The sequence below is a fragment of the Capricornis sumatraensis genome, chromosome 2, assembly GCF_032405125.1.
Source record: "Capricornis sumatraensis isolate serow.1 chromosome 2, serow.2, whole genome shotgun sequence".
Classification (NCBI taxonomy): Eukaryota; Metazoa; Chordata; class Mammalia; order Artiodactyla; family Bovidae; genus Capricornis; species Capricornis sumatraensis.
The window spans coordinates 154,920,070-154,942,817 of NC_091070.1; the positions used below are offsets into that span (position 1 = coordinate 154,920,070).

The window sequence follows — 22,748 nt, forward strand, 5'->3', positions numbered from 1 at the left end:
TGATACATTTACTATTTAATTATTTCAAATTAAACTATTTTGAGAAAATAATCTGAATTTCAGAGAAAGTTTAATTACAATGAAATATCATGTACCTTTCATTTACACTTATTCCTGGTGGTATTTTGGGACATTTGCATTCTCTACTTATAAATAGATGCATAAGTTTTTTATTTTCTAATTCTGATTATTATTTAGGGGTGTTGGTAGCAGAGGCCATGACCTTCAGCACCAAGCATGCCAGCACATAGCTCTTGATATCCAGACACCTTCCTACCTTTCCTTCTAGGAAGAGAGCTGCCATCCCTGCCTCTCCCTCACTCCCATGGCTGTTCCTTCCTTCAGCTCTGGCTCCTGGTCCATCACTGCAGTAAACATGTGCTCAGGAAGGTCATCCTTGGCCTCCTTGCTTACGACTACAGTGAGATCTCTGAGTTTACCATCAATGGCTGCTCCCCTCTCTTCATTGTTCACTGCGTCTCCTTGCCTCTGAAAACCCATGCTCCCCCTGTACTGTCACCCCTTAGAGTTCCTCACGGCGTTTCTTCTTTGTACTGTTAAGCTGAATTAAGTCACCTCAACACAAGATACTGTTACTATGTATACAGAACTTTCTCTCAGATACATAAACCTCACACGGCTCCCTTTGCCTCAGGATAATTTCAATTTAACAGATGTTGACTGAGTGCATTTTATGTGCCCAGCATGGGGACTGAGCCGAGAATAAGAGAAACAATGGTACCTGTCCCCCAAGCTTGGACTTTAGTGGAGAAAATTGTAAGTGTGATAAGCAGTGAATTGTGATCAGTATCGTATCATCTGTGGTTTTCCTAGTTTGAAGTGGTTACTGGAAAATGCTTGTAGCTGTACCCTCATGTCCATTTTCCCCTTCCCCCATACTCATAGAACCTTTACTTGTCTGCTGTGTACGTTTTCCCAGAATACTCATGGCAATTTCAGCTTCTCTTACAGCTGTATGTGGTAATTTCATAACTTAAGAGCTATTTTTTTTTTAAAGTAGAAGTGGTTAGTTCTTAAAAGAAGGACCTATTCTTCTAGCTATTCTCTAATTCACTTTGATTACAAATGATGATGGTACACTATCTTGGACCTTGGGCTACTCCTTATATTTGGTTGAGCTTATGATAGAAGGGTTCTGGGTTACAGTTCTTTTTTAGGGGAATACTACCTTATTTTATTTATTTTTGAGATATATCCATTTACAATACTAGTTTCAGATGTACAGCACAGTGATTATATATCTTTATAGATTATGTTCCATCTAAAGTTATTATAAAACAATGGCCATATATTCCTGTCCTGTACAATATATTGGGCTACAGCTCTTTATGAAACAAATTCTACTCTACTAGTTGTGGGCTACTAATCCTAGAATTTATATGAGATTAATTTATTTAAATTGTCTATGCATCTTTTTTTATATTTCTCACAACTAAACCTAATCCTAACTGATACAGTTAATCTAGTATTGCTTTGAAAGCAGGAGCCATAGCTTGTAAATAATTTTAATTCAGGAAACAAACTCAATGTTAAGAACATAGCAGATGTTCACCCAATTCATTTAAATAAATAAAAGACAGTATTTAGAGAAGGAAAACACGAAAGCACACCATTCAAAAAATACTAAGTCACCCAGAACGCTTGATGGAACATTGGTCAGGCAAGAAAAAATAAGAGACTGGTATCAAACCAGTGAGTTGTTTGTGGAGCGAGAGCCTGATTCTGCAGAAGTGGAAGGAGTTGATCTCGTCACGTTAGCTCGTTAAAGAATGTGTTGTTGGTACAGCAGAGTCAATAGAAAGCCTCTATACATCACTGAGTGAAGAATATACAGGGTAATCAATGCTATTGAGAAAGATTATTCTGTGTAATAAGTGGTTGCAAAGATGACATAGTGAAACAGATTTCCCAGGTTCATATCCTGGATCTACCACTTACTCATATATAAATGTGAGCAATCCCTCAGTCTTTCTGAACTTCACCTACTATGTGTGCAAAAAATGGATATTAAAAACCTCAATTTGCAAGGTTCTTATAAATACCAGTGAGGTCAGGTATGTAATGCATGTTTCACAGAGCTCAGCATAATGTAGGCTCTCAAGGTATAATAAACATTGCTTGAATTTTATAGAAATAAAATTTTGGACGGGGGTGATATCTGTCGTTTCTGCAATGCCATCACCAGAGATTATGGTAGAGGAAGCCCTCTGTGGTCTACTGAAAGTGAAAGTGAAGTTGCTCAGTCGTGTCTGACTCTTTGGACCCCGTGGACTGTAGCCCACCAGGCTCCTCCGTTCATGGAATTCTCCAGGCAAGAATAGTGGAGTGGGGTGCCATTTCCTTCTCTAGGGGACCTTCCCGACCCAGGGATTGAACCCAGATCTCCTGCATTGCAGGCAGACGCTTTAACCTCTGAGCCACCAGGGAAGCCCTCTGTGGTCTACTAAATCCACAGAAATACAGAGGTCCCACCAGTCTTCTGCTGATGAATATGCTTCCATTAACCCTGAGGCAGGAAATGAACTTGTGATTTTATTTCTACAGGGAGACTCTTTTGGGTTTGCAGGTTGTCATGGCATCTGGACCTATCATGTTGATTCCCATGTGTTTGGTGGAAAACAAGAATGAGCAGCTGTCTGTGAACCAGTTAGTCTTAAAGATTCTTTACAAGATTTCTCAGCCTGTGGTGGTTGTGACTATTGTTGGACTGTATCATACAGGAAAATCCCTCTTGATGAACTGTTTTGCAAGAGAAAAGCTTGGTGAGTGAAATCCTGCAACAGAGGTTTCACGTAGTGAAATCCTACATGATCCCAGCTGAATCTCAGCTTCTTGCCACTCCTCTACAGGCACAAGAAGAGAGACTCCAAATTTCTTATTAAATACACCCAATTTTAATTCTCACCAGCAAAATTGAAACCTGAACTTTTTCTGTCACCGATCCTGACTTCAATGCTTCTTATTCCGATAAAAGGAAAATTACCCCTGCTTCTAGAAATGGTTCCTTCCTTGGTTTCTGAAGCTCTGGGTTTTTCTGAGTTTCTTCCTACCTTGTGTTTAGTTCTCTTCAATTTCTTTACCAACCTCTGGCTTTTCTTCTAATAATCTGTATTGTAGATCCCTTCAAGACTTGGCCCTGGGATCTTTTGTCTCTTCTATTTATACTTTCAAAATGGTTTCATCAATCTCTGGACTTTAAATGTCCAGAGAATTTTATTGTGATACCCCTCAAAGTGAAATTTCTTGCCTAAATATTTCTTCTGAAATTCAGACACATAAGTAGAAAAACTACCTAATTTTTTCTTTGGGAAAGATATCCACGTATACTTGTCATTTTCACCATAAAGTCTTGGTCAATTTCTACTCCTAAATGCACTTTTTACTTTCTCATTCTTCTTCTCAATTGCATACCACCAACCTCCCAGTCTCAAGGCCCAAATGTTACATCCCTCCATTAGTTTATTTCCCAGATCCAATCCACATATCAGTCTTCTTTTCACTCTCACTAAATGTATCTTGAATCTCTCTCTTTCCCTCAATTTTTATTTTACTACCCTAGACTAAGCCATCCTCGTCTTTTTGCCTGAAGCTTGTTTTTTTTTTCCGGAAGTGTCCTCTTTGCTTCTTCTTTGACCTTCCTAATAAACTCTTTTTTAAATAATCAGTGATCTTTAATTTAGTTACTCTGGATGCCTCCTTAAGCTTGCATTATATCTTAATGAAATCCATGCTTCTCAGAAGCCCACTCTGATCCTAATCTTCCTTATCTCTCCAAACTCATCTTTCTGTAATTTATTTTTTATTGAAGTATAAGTAATTTACAAAGTTGTGTTACTTTCTGTTGTAAGTGGAATGATTCAGTTAGATATACATATACATTCTTTTTCATATTCTTTTCCATTTTGGCTTCTTGCAGGGTATTGAATATAGCTCCCTGTGCTTTATAGTAGGACCTTGTTGTTTATCCATTCTATAACATTAATATATATAATAGTTTTCATCTGCTAACCTCAAACTCCCAATCCATCTCTCGCCACTCCTTTTATCCCTTGATATCTATATCTTTATCTTTGAGTCTGTTTCTGTTTTATAGATAAGTTTATAAGTTCATCTGTGTCATATTTTAGATTCCACATATAAGTGATACCATGTGGTATTTGTCTTTCTTTTTTTGACTTACTTCACTTAGTATGATAATCTCTATTTATGTTATGGCATTGTTTCATTCTTTTTTTATGGATGAGTAGTACTTCTTTATATATATGCACATCTTCTTTATCTACCTATTGTTGATGGACATATAGTTTGCTTCCATGTCTTGGTTATTGTAAAGAGTGCTGTTATGAATATTGGGTTGCATCTATCTTTTCCAATTATAATTTTGTCTAGATATATGCCCAGGAGTGGAGTTACTGGATCATATGGAAAACGTAGTTTTAGTTTTTTGAGAAACCTACATATTGTTTTCCATAGTAGATTCACCAAATTATATTCCCAAAAGCAATGCAGAAGAGTTCCCTTTTCTCCACACCCTCTCCAACACTTATTATTGTAGACATTTTATGATGGCCATTCCGACCAGTGTGAAGTGATACTTCATTGTAGTTTTGATTTGCATTTCTCTAATAAATTGGTGATATTGAGCATCTTTTACTGTGTTTTTTGACAATCTGTAGATCAGAAAGATCTCCTGGAGAAGGAAATGGTAACTAACTCCAATATTATTGCCTGGGAAATCTCATGGGCAGAGGAGCCTTATGGGGTACAGTCCATGGGGTCTCAAAGAGTCACACACAACTTAGCAACAACATCTCCTTTGGAGAAATGTCTATTTAGGTCTTCCCATGTTCTTGCCTGGAGAATCCAAGAGACAGAGGAGCCTGGTGGGCTGCCGTCTCTGGGGTCACACAGAGTCAGACACGACTGAAGTGACTTAGCAGCAGCAGCAGGTTTTATTAGGTTGCCCAAGCTCATCTTTTACGTGTTCTCCATCACTGGTTATGCTACGGAACACTAGCCTCCTTTTTATCTTTGCAGATTGCAAGTTCATTCCTATCCCCAGATCTTTGCACTTGGGGTTCACTCTGCCTGCAGGGCTTGCTGATCCTTCATCCAGCCAGCTCTTTTTCTTGAAGGCTCTGCACAACTGTTTATTATCAGAGATCTTCCCTGACCATCTCGTCTCATGCTTCTTCTCCACTTAATATAATATGATATTATTTATTAGTTCAGTGTTATTTTTATGTGGCTTTAGTCATGAAAAATCTGATTAGAGCCCAGTATCTTGGTGTTGTGTAATACCTTGCATATCCAAATCCTACAAAGCCTTTGAGTATGGCTTAATGTAAAGAGTATCAGACACTGGGTATATGTAAGAGGTCTTGAGAAAAACAGAGGACTATTTACTGAGTTTCTTGGGCAGAAAATGAGAATATAGAAACAGCATCAACCACCCATCAATACCATGTCTATCTTGGTTCTATGTAGGATACTCAGAAGTTTTGTTTTCCCACAACTTGAAAAAATCAGTATAAATGTAATGTGATATCAATATTCCTCTTAGAAAACATTTTAACTGCTGCTGAGATCCCTTGAATTAACTGTGATTCACAGTATCTTCAAAACAAGTAAGAAGTAAGATGTAGCCACAACATTTTATAAGAGCTTGTAAGTGTCTGCTTTTTTCCCACCAATCCCTTACTCTCCAGTCCATTAAGACCAGATTTCATCTGGCTTGTCCATAAACTGGCTATATAGCAGTTTTAGCATTCACTGGCTATAAGATTCCAAAAAAACAGGTGTTCTTGTCTCTTTTTGTGACTGCTGTATCTCCTTATCCTGAACATGTTCCCAATGTCTGAAACCTAGTTCAGTTCAGTCTCTCAGTCATGTCCGACTCTTTGCAACCCCATGGACTGCAGCACGCCAGGCCTCCCTGTTCATTACCAACTCCTGGAGTTTACTCAAACTCATGTCCATTGAGTCGGTGATGCCATCCAACCATCTCATCCTCTGTCATCCCCTTCTCCTCCTGCCTTCAATCTTTCCCAGCATCAGGGTCTTTGCAAATGAGTCAGCTCTTCTCATCAGGTGGTCAAAGTATTGGACTTTCAGCTTCAACGTCAGTCCTTCCAATGAACATTCAGAACTGATTTCCTTTAGGATGGACTGGTTGAATCTCCTTGCAATCCAAGGGACTCTCAAGAGTCTTCTCCAACACCACAATTCAAAAGCATCAATTCTTCAGCACTCAGCTTTCTTTATAGCCCAACTCTCACAGGCCTGAAACCTAAGTAGGTAATTAATAGATAATTATTGAATAAATTGTCTTATTTATTCCTCAGACTATTTTAAGTTCTTGATCTAATTAAAATGCATTTAACTAGCCTAACTTCTTTAGGGAGTCTTGATTGTTGAACGGTTAAAAAATCAAAACTTTCTTCCATGTAGCATGCCCTTTCTCTCATCTAATGCACTGTTAGGCCACGTGGGCATGCATAGATATTTCCTCACATTGGGAAATTAAATTAGAATTATGAAGAAACCAAACTTATGTGAAAGAATTTAATTGTTTAAGATATGAGTGGTTAGATGGTACACAAAAGTGAGCATCCTTGAAGTAGTTCTATTCTCTATTCTAGGGCACCTACAATCCTATGAGTCTAATATCATAACTCCTGGGCTGCTTAGATTATCTGCTGTCACTGAATGTTGCTTTCTCCCCTTCTGTTGCAGGTTTCCGTCTGGGCTCCACAGTGCAGTTTGAAACCAAGGGCATCTGGATGTGGTGTGTGCCCCACCCCTCCAAGGAGAGCCACATCCTGGTCCTTCTGGACACTGAGGGTCTGGGGAATGTAGAAAAGGAATTTTTTTAAATTGAAATATAGTTGACATATACATATATATATATTCAGATTATTTTCAACTAGGTTACTATAATATATTGAATATAATTCCCTGTTTATACAATAAACCCTTACTGCTTATCTATTTTATGTATAGTAGTTTGTATCTGTTAATTCTATATTCCTTTCCTCTTTCATATCCATAAGTTTGTTGATCTTTTGTATATAGACTCATTGATATTATCTGTTTAGTTTATACATATAAGTGGCATCATAAAATGTATGTCTTTGACTTAGTATGAAAATCTCTGGGTCTGTACATGTTGCTGCAAATGGCATTATTTCATTCTTTTTTGTGGCTGAGTAATACGCTGTTATATATGTGTATATATATATGTAGGCTTCTCAGGTGGTGCTTATGGTAAAGAACCAAACTGCCAGTGCAGAAGACACAGGAGATGTGGGGTTTGATGGTTTGATTCCTGGGTGAGGAAGATGCCCTGGAGGAGGGCATGGCCACCCACTCCAGTATTCTTGCCTGGAGAATCCCATGGACAGAGGAGCATAGCAGGTTATAGTCCGTAGGGCCACAGAGTCAGACATGACTGAAGTGACTTAGCACACACACACACACACACACACACACACACACACACACACACGTGAAAGTGAAAGTGAAAGTTGCTCAATTGTGTCTGACTCTTTGTGACCCCATGGACTGCCCATGGAATTCTCCAGGCCAGAATACTGGAGTGGGTAGCCTTTCCCTTCTCCAGGGGATCTCCCAACCCAGGGATCAAACCCAGGTCTCCTGCATTGCAGGCGAATTCTTTACCAACTGAGCTATCAGGGAAGCCCCATATATATAGTATATACATTATATACACATATAATATATATAATGTATATATATGTAATATGTATACTATATATATTATAATGTGTAACTTATAATATGTAATGTGTATATATTATATATTTTATACATTTATATATTTATATTTACATCTATTTATATATATGTAAAATTACATACCATGTCTTCATAAACCAATTATCTGTTGATTAGGTACTTGGGTACTTGGGTTGTTTCCATGTCTTGGATATTATAAATAGCGCTATTATGAACTTTGCGATGCAAGCATCTTTTTGAATTAGATATTTCAAGATATATGCCTAGGAATGTTATTGCTGAATCATATACTAGCCCCAGTTTTAGTTTTTTTTAAAGAAATCTCCATACTGTTTTCCATAGTGTTTGTACAAATTTACAATTCCACCAACAGTGTGAAATTGTAACTTTTCTCCACATTTTCTCCAGCATCTGTTATTTGCAAACTTTTTGATGATGGCCATTCTAACTGGTGTGAGATGATACTTTTTGGTAGTTTTGACTTGCATTTCTCTGATACTTAGTGACATTGAGCATCTTTTCTTGTGCTTTTTGGCCATCTGTATGTCTTCTTTCTGGAGAAGGAAATGGCAACTCACTCCAGTATTCTTGCCTGAAAAATTCCATGGACTGATGAGCCTGGTAGGCTGCAGTCCATGGGGTCACAAAGAGTCGGACACGAGTCTTCTTTGGAGAAATATCTACTTAGCTCTTCTGCCCATATTTTGGTTAGAATGTTTGTTTTTATGATATGAGTTGTATGAGCTGTTTGTATATTTTGGAAATTAAGTGCTTATTGGTTGCGCTATTTACAAATACCTTCTCCTAGGCCAAGGGTTGTCTTTTCATTATGTTTATGTTTCTTTTGTTGTGCAAAAGCCTTTAAGTTTAATTAGGACCTGTTTGTTTATTTTTGTTTATATTTCTTTTACCTTGGAAGATTGCTCATGTATGGATGTGAGAGTTGGACTATAAAGAAGGCTGAGCACTGAAGAATTGATGTTTTTGAATTGTGGTGTTGGAGAAGACTCTTGAGAGTCCCTTGGACTGCAAGGAGATCCAACTAGTCCATCCTAAAGGAGGTCAGTCCTGGGTGTTCATTGGAAGGACTGATGTTGAAGCTGAAAGTCCAATACTTTGGCCACCTGATGTGAAGAACTGACTCATTTGAAAAGACTCTGATGCTGGAAAAGCCTGAGGGCAGGAGGAGAGGGGGACGACAGAGGATAGATGGTTGGATGGCATCACCAATTCGATGGACATGGGTTTGGGTTGACTCTGGGAGTTGGTGATGGACAAGGAGGCCTGGCGTGCTGCGGTTCATGGGGTCACAAGGAGTCAGACACGGCCGAGCAAAGGAACTGAACTGAACTGAACTGAACTGGGAGACTGGGCCAAGAAAACATTGCTATGATTTCTGTCAGAGAATGTTTTGCTTATGCTCTCTTATAGGGGTTTTATGGTACCATGTTTTATAGGTCTTTAAATGATTTTGAGTTTATTTTTGTATAAAATGTGACAGTGTTTTAATTTCATTGGTTTACATGAGGCTGTCCAGCTTTACCTACATGAGTTTTTAAGGAGACTATCTTTTCTCCTTGTATATTCTTCCTTTCTTTGTTGTAGATAACGAGCCATAGTTGTATGGGTTTATTTGGGGGCAATTTTTTTTTCCATTGATCCATATGCCTGTTTTTGTATTAGTACCACACTGTGTTAATAACTGTATATTTTAGCATAGTCTGGAAGGATTACATCACCAGCTTTATTTTTTGTTCCCTCTATATCCACATTAGTGAGAGGTTTTTTGTTTTTTTTTTTTTACATCATGACTGGATGTTGAATTTTATCAAACACTTTTTTCTGCATCTATTGAGGTGATCATGTAGATTTTGCCATTTTAACTATAATGTATCTTGGTATAAGTCTCTTTGGGTTCATCTGTTTGGAATCCTCTTTCCTTCCTGTACCTGAATATCTGTTTCCTTCTTTAGGTTAGGAAAAATTTCAGCCATAAGTTCTTCAAATGCTTTTTAAATCTTCCTTTCTCTTTCTTCTTCTTAGATCCCTACTCTGGGTAGATTGGCATGCTGTGTATTATCTTATAATACCATATATTTCTTCCCTCCCCCACCATTTTTCTGTCTACTGTTCTGACTGGGTGATTTTCATTATTCTATCTTTCATATCACTTACTTACTTTTAGCTTAGCTTTTATCCTGGCAAGTGAGTTTTCTAATTTCAGCTAGTCCCTCTTTGTAGTTTTTAGTTTTTTGTTATAGGGGTCTGCATTTTTATTGGTAGCCTTTCCTGATTCCTTTAGCACTTTTATTGCCTCTTTTTTGAACTTGGAGTCTGGTAGACAGTGAAACAAAGAATTTCACTGTTTGTTCTTTCAGGGGAATTCTCTTGATCTTTTAATTGGGAGTGGTTCTTCTGCTTCTTCATTTTACTTTTCTATGAACGAATGAGAACTTCAATGAATTGAGAAGAATTCAGAATTCGGTTATCTGGCTGTGGTCTAGAAGGGCCGTTTTTATGTGGGAGAGTTCCTGTGTGGCTGGCATGCGTCTAATGTTTCTGGTGAGAGTGCTGTTCTTAGCCCTGGTGCCTCCATCTTTCCTCGGTGAGTGGGGCCCATTTAAGGGCATGTGATTAGTGTTGTGGTGAACAGAGCCTGCACTGGATGTTGAGTGTGGCCTTCTCTTTGCTCTGTGGTTGTCATGGCCCTGCTGGGGGCAGAGTCTGCTCCCCAGTTGTTGGAGATGAAACCATCTGTTTCTGAGACGTGGCCTGTGTTAGGAGGGGCTGGGAGAAAAGCCAATGAGTATTCCTCTGCTGGGCCTATCTACCAGGGAGTACACTCTGTGGTGCTGCCTGCCACCCACTGTGCTGGCTTACAGGGTACACTGTTCTTGGCACTGCTCTTGGCCCTGCCTCAATTGTGGAGATGCAGGCTATCAGCCTGGGTGCCCCTCAGGTGCTGTGCTGACAAAACCAGCAGTGCAGATCTGTCACCATAGATATTCTGAGGTCAGGCCCCGGGACTGCTATCATCACATGGACCTGCTGTGGAGGCGGTGGAATCAGCCCAGATCCCAGGTCCCACATCAGTGTGCAAGCACCCACAACACTCACAGCTGCTGGCATCAGACCCACCCCAGCCATGGGAGCACCAGTAGTCTACTTGGATGTCCCACAGGTGCTGAGTTTACAAGCAGTGTAAACCACAGATCACAGGGCTGCTGGGACAAGGGTCAGATTTCAGCCCTGCCTCTGCCTGTGGTCGACTCACAGGTACTGATGGGTTCCCAGAGCTCTTAGAGATGGAGGCCACCCACTGTAAGCAGGCAGAGATTGTGGCTGTGATGGCAGGCCCTATGCCTCCATATCCAAGCTGTAACAATAGGGCTTCTATGGGGGATCTGGGCTCCACCCTGCAAACACTGTTTGTAGCTCGTACCACATTCCTGCCCCTTCAGGCTGTATCTATGAGCCAGTCCCAGTCTTCTCCTCAAGTCTGTCCACCGAAACCTGAGTTTCCTTACCCAGCCTCTGTGCACACCAGCCAGGGCATACCTTGGGAGGGGGAGTGCAGTGATGGGCACGGACCTTCTGTGCTGGTCTCCCTCTCTTCTGCCTGCTGCAAGCTTGCTGGTGCTCTCTCCTCTGAGCCTCTAAACCTCCCTATCTTTCCCAGTTGATCTCCTGGCTGGTTAAGGGTGTTCCCAGGGTGAGGGAACATTTCCTCTTTCACAGCTTCCTCCCAGGGCTGCAGTTCCTATCCTGATTCCTTGTTTTCTTTCTTCCTACTTGGTTATGTGGTGATCTTTCTTACAGTGTTGATTGTATGAGATCTTCTTTCAGGGTTCAGTAGGCAGTCTGCCAGAACTGTTCCACAGCAGATGTATTTTTGAAGTGTCTATAGGAGGAGGTGAGCTCCACATCCTTCTATTCCATTGTTTGGTCTCCCTTGACATATTCATTGTTTTTATTTGATATGCTGCTGCTAAGTCACTTCAGTCGTGTTCGACTTTGTGCAACCCCATAGACGGCAGCCCACCAGGCTCCCCCGTCCCTGGGATTCTCCAGGCAAGAACACGAGTGGATTGCCATTTCCTTCTCCAATGCATGAAAGTGAAAAGTGAAAGTGAAGTCACTCAATCGTGTTCTCCTCTTAGCGACCCCATGGACTGCAGTGCACCAGGCTCTTCTATCCATGGGATTTTCCAGGCAAGAGTACTGGAGTGGGGTGCCATTGCCTTCTCCATAATGATTATCAATTTCATTGCTTAGGTTCACTGCTAATATGTAAACCGTTTGGATATATTGTCATCTTCACTGTATTTTTCAAGTGTTTTAAAATGCTTGTAAATACTATGAGATAGTCTTCTTGAGTATTCACTATCATATTTACCTGCTTTTTATAACTAATAAAGATAAGTAATGTTTAGTGGCAGTACATACACATTTAATTTAATTAGATCTACTCTGAGCTTTCAGTTGTGACTAGCATAGTATACATTGTGACTTACTTTTTGTTAAATGAATATATGATGTTGCTTATTATTGAACAATGAATTGCTTAAAGGCACTCTATGATGTTTTTTTACTCATACTATCTCATTTTATCCCATTCAGGAAAAAAAAAAGGAGGCTCTTTGTGGAATGTGTTATCAGAATTCCTTTTTAGATGAGGAAACTGAGGTCACAGGAAATGTCAATGTAATTGACAAAACTCAGATTTTACTTTTAATTCTGTTTTCAAGGTTTTTTCCTTTGTATCAGTACTTTACTATCTGAAATAACAAATGGAAAACTGATTAAAGAAATAAGAATGAATTTCTGAAGAGAAGACTGCTAGTGCTTGCTCTAATATGTTTTCCAGGGTGATCTTTGCCCTAGCTGTGCTTCTGAGCAGTACTCTGGTAAACAACAGCATGAACACCATCAACAATGATGCACTGGAGAAACTGCAGTATCCTTCCCAGTTTTATTGAGAAATTGATGAGAATGGAGACCGAATTGGATTTCCCTTCCCTGTGGCTGAGTTGCCTTTGTGGAACAGTGGGGACCAAGGGCAAAGGAGAATGTTTATAATCATTTTTATGAGGAAAATGTGGGAATTGTGGGTAGAAACTTCTTTTTCCTTAACCAAGTCCTAGCTATGTGTCAGAGCTCACAGAAATCACCAGGGCCAAGTCCTCTCCAAATTGGATGAAGTAGAAAATTTCAGAGTTTACGAATTTCTTTCCAGATTTTATCTGGGCTATATGGGATTTCACCCTGAAGTTGAAGTACATGTTTATCCTGTCACAGAAGATGAGTACTTGGATAATGCCTTGAAGCTGATTAGAAGTATCAGAGCATGGCCTAGGCAATGAGTAGTCAAGTAGAGGGTGGGATCTACTAAATACTATCCATCATCTCTGGGGTTGCATTTATATTTGAAACTAGATCAAAGGCCATAGAAATGATGACTATAATCTAGGTTGTTATTCTTTGATAAGTTCTAGTGACTACAGTTACGCTCACCCAAGAAGAATAGGGCTTAACAAAGTGAATTTATTCAAAACTAGTTTGTACTGAAAATAATTTGTACCTTAACATTCAGATACGATAGGAACTAAGACTTTTCAAGAAGCAGATGCTTGCTTCCCTTATTATGCTTCTCCCTTCAAAAGCAGAAGAGACATTACTTTGCCAACAAAGGTCCGTGCCGGGGTCCAGTGCCGGTGGATCCAGGGAATTCGAAGCGGGGATGGCGTTGGCGAGGAAAACTTATTTATTTATTAATATAAGATTAGATTAGGAAGAAATAGTGTAGTAGGGAAATTAAGTGGAAAAAGAAGGCTGAATAACTTGGTTTACGTGGGAAGCCAATAAAGTTCCAGACAAGGAGCTTGCACCATCTATGTTAGGCCACTGGCATCCTCTTGAATATCGGGGGGTGCCCTGCCTTGGGCTCCCCCTTGCGTGGATCTTAAAAGCCGGGACAAGTAAGTAGACATGGTGAGCCTCCATGCCCCAGATGGGAATTGAGCCAGAAAGTAGAGAGGAGAAACGGGGGAAACTAGTCCAGCGACTGGCCCCATCCTCTATTGTTCAGAGGGCCTTTTATACTTTTGATAAAACATGGAGATCATTGGGTAACACAAAGTTATGCAGCATTAGCAGTCCAGACTCTTATCAAAACCAGGCTTTTCTCTCTGCATATCTAATTGTATACACAAGTCTTAAGTGAGTTACATCATCTTCTGGCCAAAAAGGGCCAATTAATATTTTACAGCCTTTTTCTGATAAGGGTTTGTTAACTAGGAGACTTATTTGTGTTGATCTTCCCAAAGTCCGGTGCCACTCTCAGAAAGCACTAAATAAAGTTACATTCTTACATAGCAAAGATACAGCAATTTATAACAAGTGAAAGGAGTACAGTGATTTATAACAAAAGAAAAGTAATTAACTCAAAAGTTTAGTGTTGCTAACATCAAAACTACTATATATCTTTTTCTACATCCCAATTACATTGATTAACATCCTCCTAGGTGCCTAAAAGATAAAGAATATGGAGGCCTGGCAGCAATCATTGAGTCAACAGTGAAATCCTGTCACCGATATGATTTTTAGCTCTTTAGAAAAGGCTCTGTATCTTTAAGATGCTTTTAAGCTTTGTGCCTCTCAAAGTTGGGGGGCTGTAAGCAATTCACAAGCTGTAAGAGGTCTGGGGGAACCTGTTAGGCAAGCTAGAGAGCTATCAGAGAGGTTTTAACTGAAATATCCCTTTCAAATGCAGAAGACTAAAGCCCTGATTTGACTTTTTCCAGAGAATATTAGAAGAGTGGAAAAGCAGGCAGATTCTTATTTTTGGGAGGGTGGATGCTCAGAAAATTCCAGGGGGAAAATCTGAGGTCTGATTAGCCTTGCCATCAGAGTTCTGCAGCATGACCTTGTCACGGGTGGAATTCCTCACGCTGGCTCCCAGCAGGTCTGTCTAGTCAAGGCTATGATTTTTCCAGTAGTCATGTATGGATGTGAGAGTTGGACTGTGAAGAAAGCTGAGCACCGAAGAATTGATGCTTTTGAACTGTGGTGTTGGAGAAGACCCTTGAGAGTCCCTTGGACTGCAAGGAGATCCAACCAGTCCATTCTAAAGGAGATCAGCCCTGGGATTTCTTTGGAAGGAATGATTCTAAAGCTGAAACTCCAGTACTGTGGCCACCTCATGTGAAGAGTTGACTCATTGGAAAAGACTGATGCTGGGAGGGATTGGGGGCAGGAGAAGAAGGGGATGACAGAGGATGAGATGGCTGGATGGCATCACCGATTCGATGGATGTGAGTCTGAGTGCTTCGGGAGTTGGTGATGGACAGGGAGGCCTGGCGTGCTGCAATTCATGGGGTTGCAAAGAGTCGGACATGACTGAGTGACTGAACTGAACTGATTTGAGAAAAACAATGACATAATTGTTAGACATAAAATAATAATGAAAGATATATTTCCATTAGTTTTTATTCTTTTCAAGGAAGGGTGTAACTTTCTAGAGTGTGAATAGGAAGGACATAACTTTCTAGAGTGTGGATAGGAAGGACATAACTTTCTAGAGTGTGGATAGGAAGGCCATAACTTTCTAAAGTGTGGATAGTTGTGTCTTCTACAAAAAGTGACTTTAAACCTTAAAAAACCTGATGATCTTTCAATCTATACTTTTTCATTATTTCTGATAACAACCAGATCTTTCATTTTATTTTCCTCATCATATCATTCTTTTTATTCTAACATATTTAGTCACTTTTTAGTCATATTTACTTACTTGGTCACTATTTTAAATTAGCAAGTTATTGTAATGAATTGAATTTAAAGGTGGGTGAGTACTTGAAAAAAGTGCTGTGTTTATGGAGTAGTGGTAAGTTCTTCAAATTACATTTAGGTTCCTTTTAGTCTTCAGAGTTTCTACCCCAAATGGCTAGTCTTACCTGTATTATGTGAATTCAGTCAATGAAGGTTTCCTTAACTGAACACGGTATCCATGTCCCACGTTAATCATTGCTCCATTACTTTTGTTGGTAGTTCCTCTTCATTTTGTTCCTAAGGTTTACCTCCAAGATGAGTTGGAGTAAACCAGAAGTTGATATTTGATTATCATTCATTAAATCTTTTATTTGATAAACATCAATGAACTGAGTACCATGTGTATTTCTGTGCATTGAAGATGTAAGTTTCTTTACTCGGAGCTGCTATTTCCTAAAATTGCTCTCCAGGGATATGCCATTCATGTGAGTTTGATTTTTAATTCTTATGTATATGTTAGAGGAGTTCTATGAGAATAGAAGACTCCAGAGATAAAAAAAAAATCCCCACTCATAAAAATTTTAGTTGCCTTATGCCAAGACTCTGCTGTTTTCTTTCTTCTTTAGGTCAGAATTCCAAAGTTAAAAATTCCAACATATCCAGGGAGTGTATCAGGCATCTTTTTTCCAAAATGGCAATGTTTCATCTTTGACCAGCCAGTACATGAAAAGGAATTCCTAGCCCATATTGAGGAAATTTTGGAAAGACAAGTGGATCCTAAATTCAAGGAACAATCAAATAATTTCTGTTCATGTATCTTTATCCATTCAAGGACCAAGACCCTCAGGGAAGGGGTGAAGGTCACTGGAAATGGTGAGTTTGCTTTTTCAAAATTATATTTCTGTGTGGCCTGTTATGTGTTGACTATTTATAAAATATTTTCTTTAGTAGTTTTGTTTCATATGTAGAAGTGTGTAGTTATTTTAAAAAGTGTCATGCCTCAGACATAAATATGTAAATGTTTTAGAAATTCGTTGTCATTATGGGATCAACAAATTCCTTTCCAAAACCCTTGTCACTGCTATCTGGGGTTGCTTAATTTAAGAAAAATCCCACCATTGGTAATAAAATCACTAGCTGGGTATAAAAATAGAGGACATTGTCTTCTCAGGGAAAGTTCTATACTATGTCTTTTTCTCAAGGAGACTTCTTAAGAATTTACTTCAGTCCAAAATAACTATTAGTTTCTGAGTCCCTGAAAATCCATGAACAGTTTAGGAATTAGGAATAATTTTATTATCCTGTAGAATTTATTTGTGCAGTTTATATTCTTTTAATTTGTGTTAGCCTGAAATAATTTTTTCAGATGCCTCTAATTATGTTAGATGAAGATAGATATTTAATATTTTTAATGTTATGAACTAGAGCATAATAAAGAGTGTGAAAATGAAGGTGATGACAGTGGAAATAAGTAGGTGTGTGTGTGTGTGTGTGTGTGTGTGTGTGTGTGTGTGTGTGAATGTGTGTGTCTGGTTTAAGAATTGTAATTTCACAACCTTAAATCTCACTGAGTGAGAACTTGATATTTATTCATATTTCTACTTTATTCAGGGCTGGCTACTCTGGTGGTAACTTAGGTGGATGCCATTAATACTGGAACAATTCCTTGTTTGGAGAATGCAGTGACAACTCTGTCCCAGCTGGAGAACTTAGCAGTAGTGCAGAAGGCAGCTGATCACTACAATGAGCAGACGACCCAGGGAATGAGCCTCCCTGCAGACATGCTCCAGGAGCTGCTGGAGGTGCAAGTAACCTGTGAAAGGGAAGCCATTGTCATCATCATGGGGGTGCTCCTTCAAGGATGACCGATAGAAATTCCAGAAGAAGCTCATGGTACTTTGTCTTAGTATTTGTCCTTTTTGATTCTTGCCCTTCTAGAGTGATGCCTGGGGTTTATCTGCTATTCAGGGAAAAGTAGTCTGGATTCTCATGAGAGAGAGAATGCTAGAGGACTATATTTCCTTCTTTTTCCTTAAAGTTTGGGAAAGTTTTCAGGATCTCTCTGATTTCTCAAGCAAAAGTAGCATTGAGCATTGATTTCTCCTTTAGTGACTGTCGCATGGTTCCAGAACTCCACTAAGTCATTCCTGAGATGGTTGTTCGCTGGGTATAATCATTCCTGTTCCTAAATAGGAGACAGAGGTTGGGATAGTTGGATGGCATCACCGACTCCATGGACATGAGTCTGAGCAAACTTCAGGAGACAGTGAAGGACATGGAAGCCTGGTGTGCTGCATTCCATGGAGTCACAAAGAGTTGGACACGACTGAACAACATTCTTTGATACTTGATTTGCATGGGCAAACTTTCTTAACAAAAGCAAGTTTGTTATATTTACTTTCTTTATTAGTTGTCTTTCTATTTACTTTCTTTATTAGTTGTCATTGTTTTATTGAAGACAGAGCCATGGGATGCTATAGCTACTAGGAATGATACAGAATAGATAACTGTAGTATTTCATGGATCAGGAGCCTGAGGCTCAGAGAGGTTAAGAAACTTTTCCATACTCTTGCAGAGGTTTCAGTGTGTGCATGCCTGGTTAGTCTCTTCAGTTGTGTCCAACTCTTTGTGGTCCTATGGACTATAGCCCACCAGGTTCTCCTATCCATGGGATTCTCCGGGAAAGAATACTGGAGTGCGTTGCCATGCCCTTCTCCAGGGGATCTTCCCAACCCAGGGACTGAACCCACATCTCTTATGTTTCCTGCATTGGCAGGCAGGTTCTTTACCACTTGTGCCACCTGGGAAGCCCACAGAGGTTTCAAAGTTGGGAATAAACATCTGTATTTTGGCTACATTGCTTGTCTGGCTCGACTGGAATTTTTTTTTTTTTTCATGAGGACCACCTTAGACCAATTCTTCTACCATATTCCTTGGAAATTTATCTTCTCTGTTCCTTGCTTCTGGTGACATTCCTCTACATTTACCCAGTAGGCACTTAAAAAGAATAAGGAAGGTTTATTGCTGCAGAATGAAGAGGCATTTACTAAGTACTGCCAGGCTAAACTTGATCTGCTTTCAAAGGCCCTAATGAAAAGTATTTCAGAAGGAAGTTTCTCTGTTCCTGGAGGGAACAAACTCTACAGGAAAGCAATGGAAAGGTTACAATGGACTCTTTCCATGTGCCTAGGAAAGGAGTGAAGGTGAGGAACAAGGGGAGCACGGGGAGCCTACAGAATAGAGTCCAGGGCGTCTCCTGAAACTCTGAGAGCGAAACACCATGTGTGGGTAATGAGAGAGCATGGGGATATCATGACAGCTTTAGTTTTTAAGGCCCACTACATGGTATTTATCTCTGAGGAGAAATGGCCATCCCCCACCCCACCAAAATGGATTTCTAAAATCACAAGAGACAGAACAGAAATTACTCATTTCTTCATACAACAAAGTAACATTTTATGTGTCATGTTGAGGATTTATGATGCAAAGTCAGAATCTTTGTATTCCAGGCTGGATCAAAATGCAAGAGGAAGTCAAATAAATAGACAATTGCATATAGAGGGATAGCACTTTATGTAACTGTGATCCTGGGCTTCACTGATGGTGATAATAAACAATAATAATAACACACCAGAGTATATTGAAGCATTATTGCCTAGAGGCATATTGCTAAGCTGTTTCTCTAAACATTTTATTTTAATCCTGGTAAAAATATTCCATAACGCTTATAAAAATCTACTTTTATAGATGTTACAGATCTAGGAGGCACAGGGTGGCTAAATAACTTGCCTAAAGTTACACACCTCACAAGAGGCAGGAGAGAACAGCAGCATATATTAGAGTCTGATTTTCACATTGGGCACATAGTTTAGGAAAATTCCCTGGAAAAGGAGGGGGATATAAATTGAAATATTCGTACATGTTGTTGAAGTTGAGATGTTATTCAAAGGGAAGAGCCCCAAGTAAATGTGCAAACACATGAGATTGTGAGTTTGTACAACTGCATGTAATTCTGACTCCTTGATTCCTGGAGCAGATGAAAGGAAATATCACTGGGCAGGGATTGGAGGGTTGCCATTTCCTACTCCAGGGGAGCTTCCCTAGCAGCTGAGCAAAATTCACACCCTAATGGTGTGTGTGAATGTTAGTAAGGTTGGGAACTATCCTTCCTCTCACTGTCCAGATCTAACTCAGAAGATATTCTCTGCTGTAAATATTATCCTTTGATGATCTAATGCTGCTGCTGCTGCTAAATCACTTCAGTTGTGTCTGACTCTGTGCGACCCCATAGACGGCAGCCGTCCAGGCTCCCCCGTCCCTGGGATTCTCCAGGCAAGAATGCTGGAGTGGGCTCCCATTTCCCTCTCCATGATGATCTAATAAGAGAGAATAATTATATGTGTCAAACAGATAATTTAACAAAGTTCTTAAATATAAAATCTGATTTTTGAAAAAATAAGAATTTTCAAACTTTGCATTTTCCTCTCTTTCCTTTGTTTTAGGTTCAAATCAAGGTTCAAATCAATCTGCTTATTGAAGGATTTAGTGGGAAAGCTGAGGGGATGAAAGCAGAGATGAATCATCTCAGAAACAATTGAGAAGAGTAAAAAGGATAAAGCTCCCTGGATTTCACAAAGCTTGGACACAGTTGCCACTGAAGCACTTGCAATTCTGTCTGCTCCTGCAAAACTAATTGGCCAGGGTCTGAAAGACCTGAGCTCACTGTTTAAATAGGATTAGCTTTTATTTTAAGTATATCACAGAATGTGGATATATGCTCCACCCTAATTTTGGCATGCATGTTTTTTAGTTTCATTCTGAAAGCTTTTAAGCATAAAAAGTGCCTACTAGATGATATCATTGCCTGACACACTTTACATAGACTAAATGTTGGTTTTACCAGTTAGTTTAAAGGGAAAAACGGATAACTTTATACCAGGAGTTGGAAAACTTTGGCTTCTAGACCAAATCTGCCCTGCTGCCTATTTTTCTAAAAAAATGCTATTGGCACACTATCATACTCTTTCATTGCATATCGTCTCTGGTTGCTTTAATGCCACAACAGCAGAATTGAATAGTTTCCACAAACATAGCTTGACCCACAAAGTCAAGATATTTCCTTTTGTATCCTTCACAGAAAAGATTTGCCACCTGCAGTTTTAAAAGGTTGAAAGATAAAATTTGCAATAGAGGTAAGAATTACCTTGGAAAAATTGTGTCAAGAATGCCACTGAAAATCACAAAAGAAGAATCATATAGTTTAAACATATTAAAGCACATTCTCCTCTAATTTGTTTGTAAATTTAATGTGTTCTGTAGTAAAAATATGTTTTTGTAAAGAGAGTAGACTACTAACTTTCTACATATTTAAATGGGATTGCTTAACATACTTTTAAAAATTATCAGGATAATCCAGAAGAAAAGTAAAGAAGAGCCATGTCTACTCTATATAAAAGCCTGTTGTAGAGCTGCGTTCATCAGATCAGGGCCCTCTGGGTCCTAACCATACAGACAAAGGTACAGAATAGTTTACATAGTCTGGAGATAGAGACAAATACTTTCAGAAGCTATCTTGATGATTTTATTTCATACTAGTGGGAAATAATGAACTGTTGAATAAATCATTTTAAGACAACTTGACAGCCACTTAGAAAAAAATATTATATATTATTTATATATATACATATATATATAATGGCAAAGTAAATTCCAGATTTCCTACATTTAAACATGAAAATTATAATTATACAAGTTGGTCTCAGAATGTGGTAGTCTTTTCGAAGACACAAAACCCAGACTACATCAGTTCAGTTCAGTTCAGTCGCTTAGTCGTGTCCGACTCTTTGTTGACCCCACGAACTGCAGCACGCCATGCCTCCCTGTCCATCACCAACTCCAGGAGTTTACTCAAACTCATATCCATTGAGTCGGAGATGCCATCTAATCATCTCATCCTCTGTCGCCCCCTTTTCCTCTTGCCTTCAATCTTTCCCAACATCAAGGTCTTTTCAAATGAGTCAGTTCTTCACATCAGGTGGCCAAAATATTGGAGCTTCAGCTTCAACATCAGTCCTTCCAACTGCATAAAACTGAAATAAATCCTTTATGTTCAAAAAACCAAAAGACAAAAGGCTCTCTGAATGTGCATCTTCAACTTTTATCATCAGTTCAGTTCAGTCATGTCCGACTCTTTGCGACCCCATGAATCGCAGCATGCCAGGCCTCCTTGTCCATCACCAACTCCTGGAGTTCACTCAGACTCACGTCCATCGAGTCCGTGATGCCATCCAGCCATCTCATCCACGGTCGTCCCCTTCTCCTCCTGCCCCCAATCCCTCCCAGCATCAGAGTCTTTCCCAATGAGTCAACTCTTCCCATGAGGTGGCCAAAGTACTGGAGTTTCAGCTTCAGCATCATTCCCTCTAAAGCAATCCCAGGGCTGATCTCCTTCAGAATGGACTGGTTGGATCTCCTTGCAGTCCAAGAGACTCTCAAGAGTCTTCTCCAAAACCACTGTTCAAAAGCATCAATTCTTTGGTGCTCAGCCTTCTTCACAGTCCAACTCTCACATCCATACATGACCACAGGAAAAACCATAGCCTTGACTAGATGGAGCTTTGTTGGCAAAGTAATGTCTCTGCTTTTGAATATACTATCTAGGTTGGTCATAACTTTCAAGGAGTAAGCGTCTTTTAGTTTCATGGCTGCAATCACCATCTGCAGTGATTTTGGAGCCCCCCAAAACAAAGTCTGACACTGTTTCCCCTGTTTCCCCATCTATTTGCCATGAAGTGATGGGACCGGATGCCATGATCTTCGTTTTCTGAATGTTGAGCTTTAAGCCAACTTTTTCACTCTCCTCTTTCACTTTCATCAAGAGGCTTTTTAGTTCCTTTTCACTTTCTGCTGTAAGGGTGCTGTCATCTGCGTATCTGAGGTATTTATCATAGGAAAAGCTTAAAGTTTCACATTTAAACAACGTGAAAGAGATTATGTGAGTAGAAGTTAACAGAAAATAACTAGAACATATTCAAACTTATTCATAATTAGTAAATAATATAATCATTCACTTCTCAGATTGATAAAAGTAAAAATATTTGATAACAAGTTATGTTATTTGAGAAAGCATGGAAAGAAAGGCTATCTCATATAGGAGTATGAGTGAGTGAGTGAAGTCACTCAGTCATGTCCAACTCTTTGTG

The 22,748-nt window shown here is 39.4% G+C and overlaps 1 pseudogene; it reads left to right on the plus strand.

Annotated features, from left to right (window-relative positions):
* Positions 1-2,593: 2,593 nt before the first annotated feature.
* On the plus strand, positions 2,594-20,144 carry LOC138069663 (guanylate-binding protein 6-like; annotated as a pseudogene).
* Positions 20,145-22,748: the final 2,604 nt, after the last annotated feature.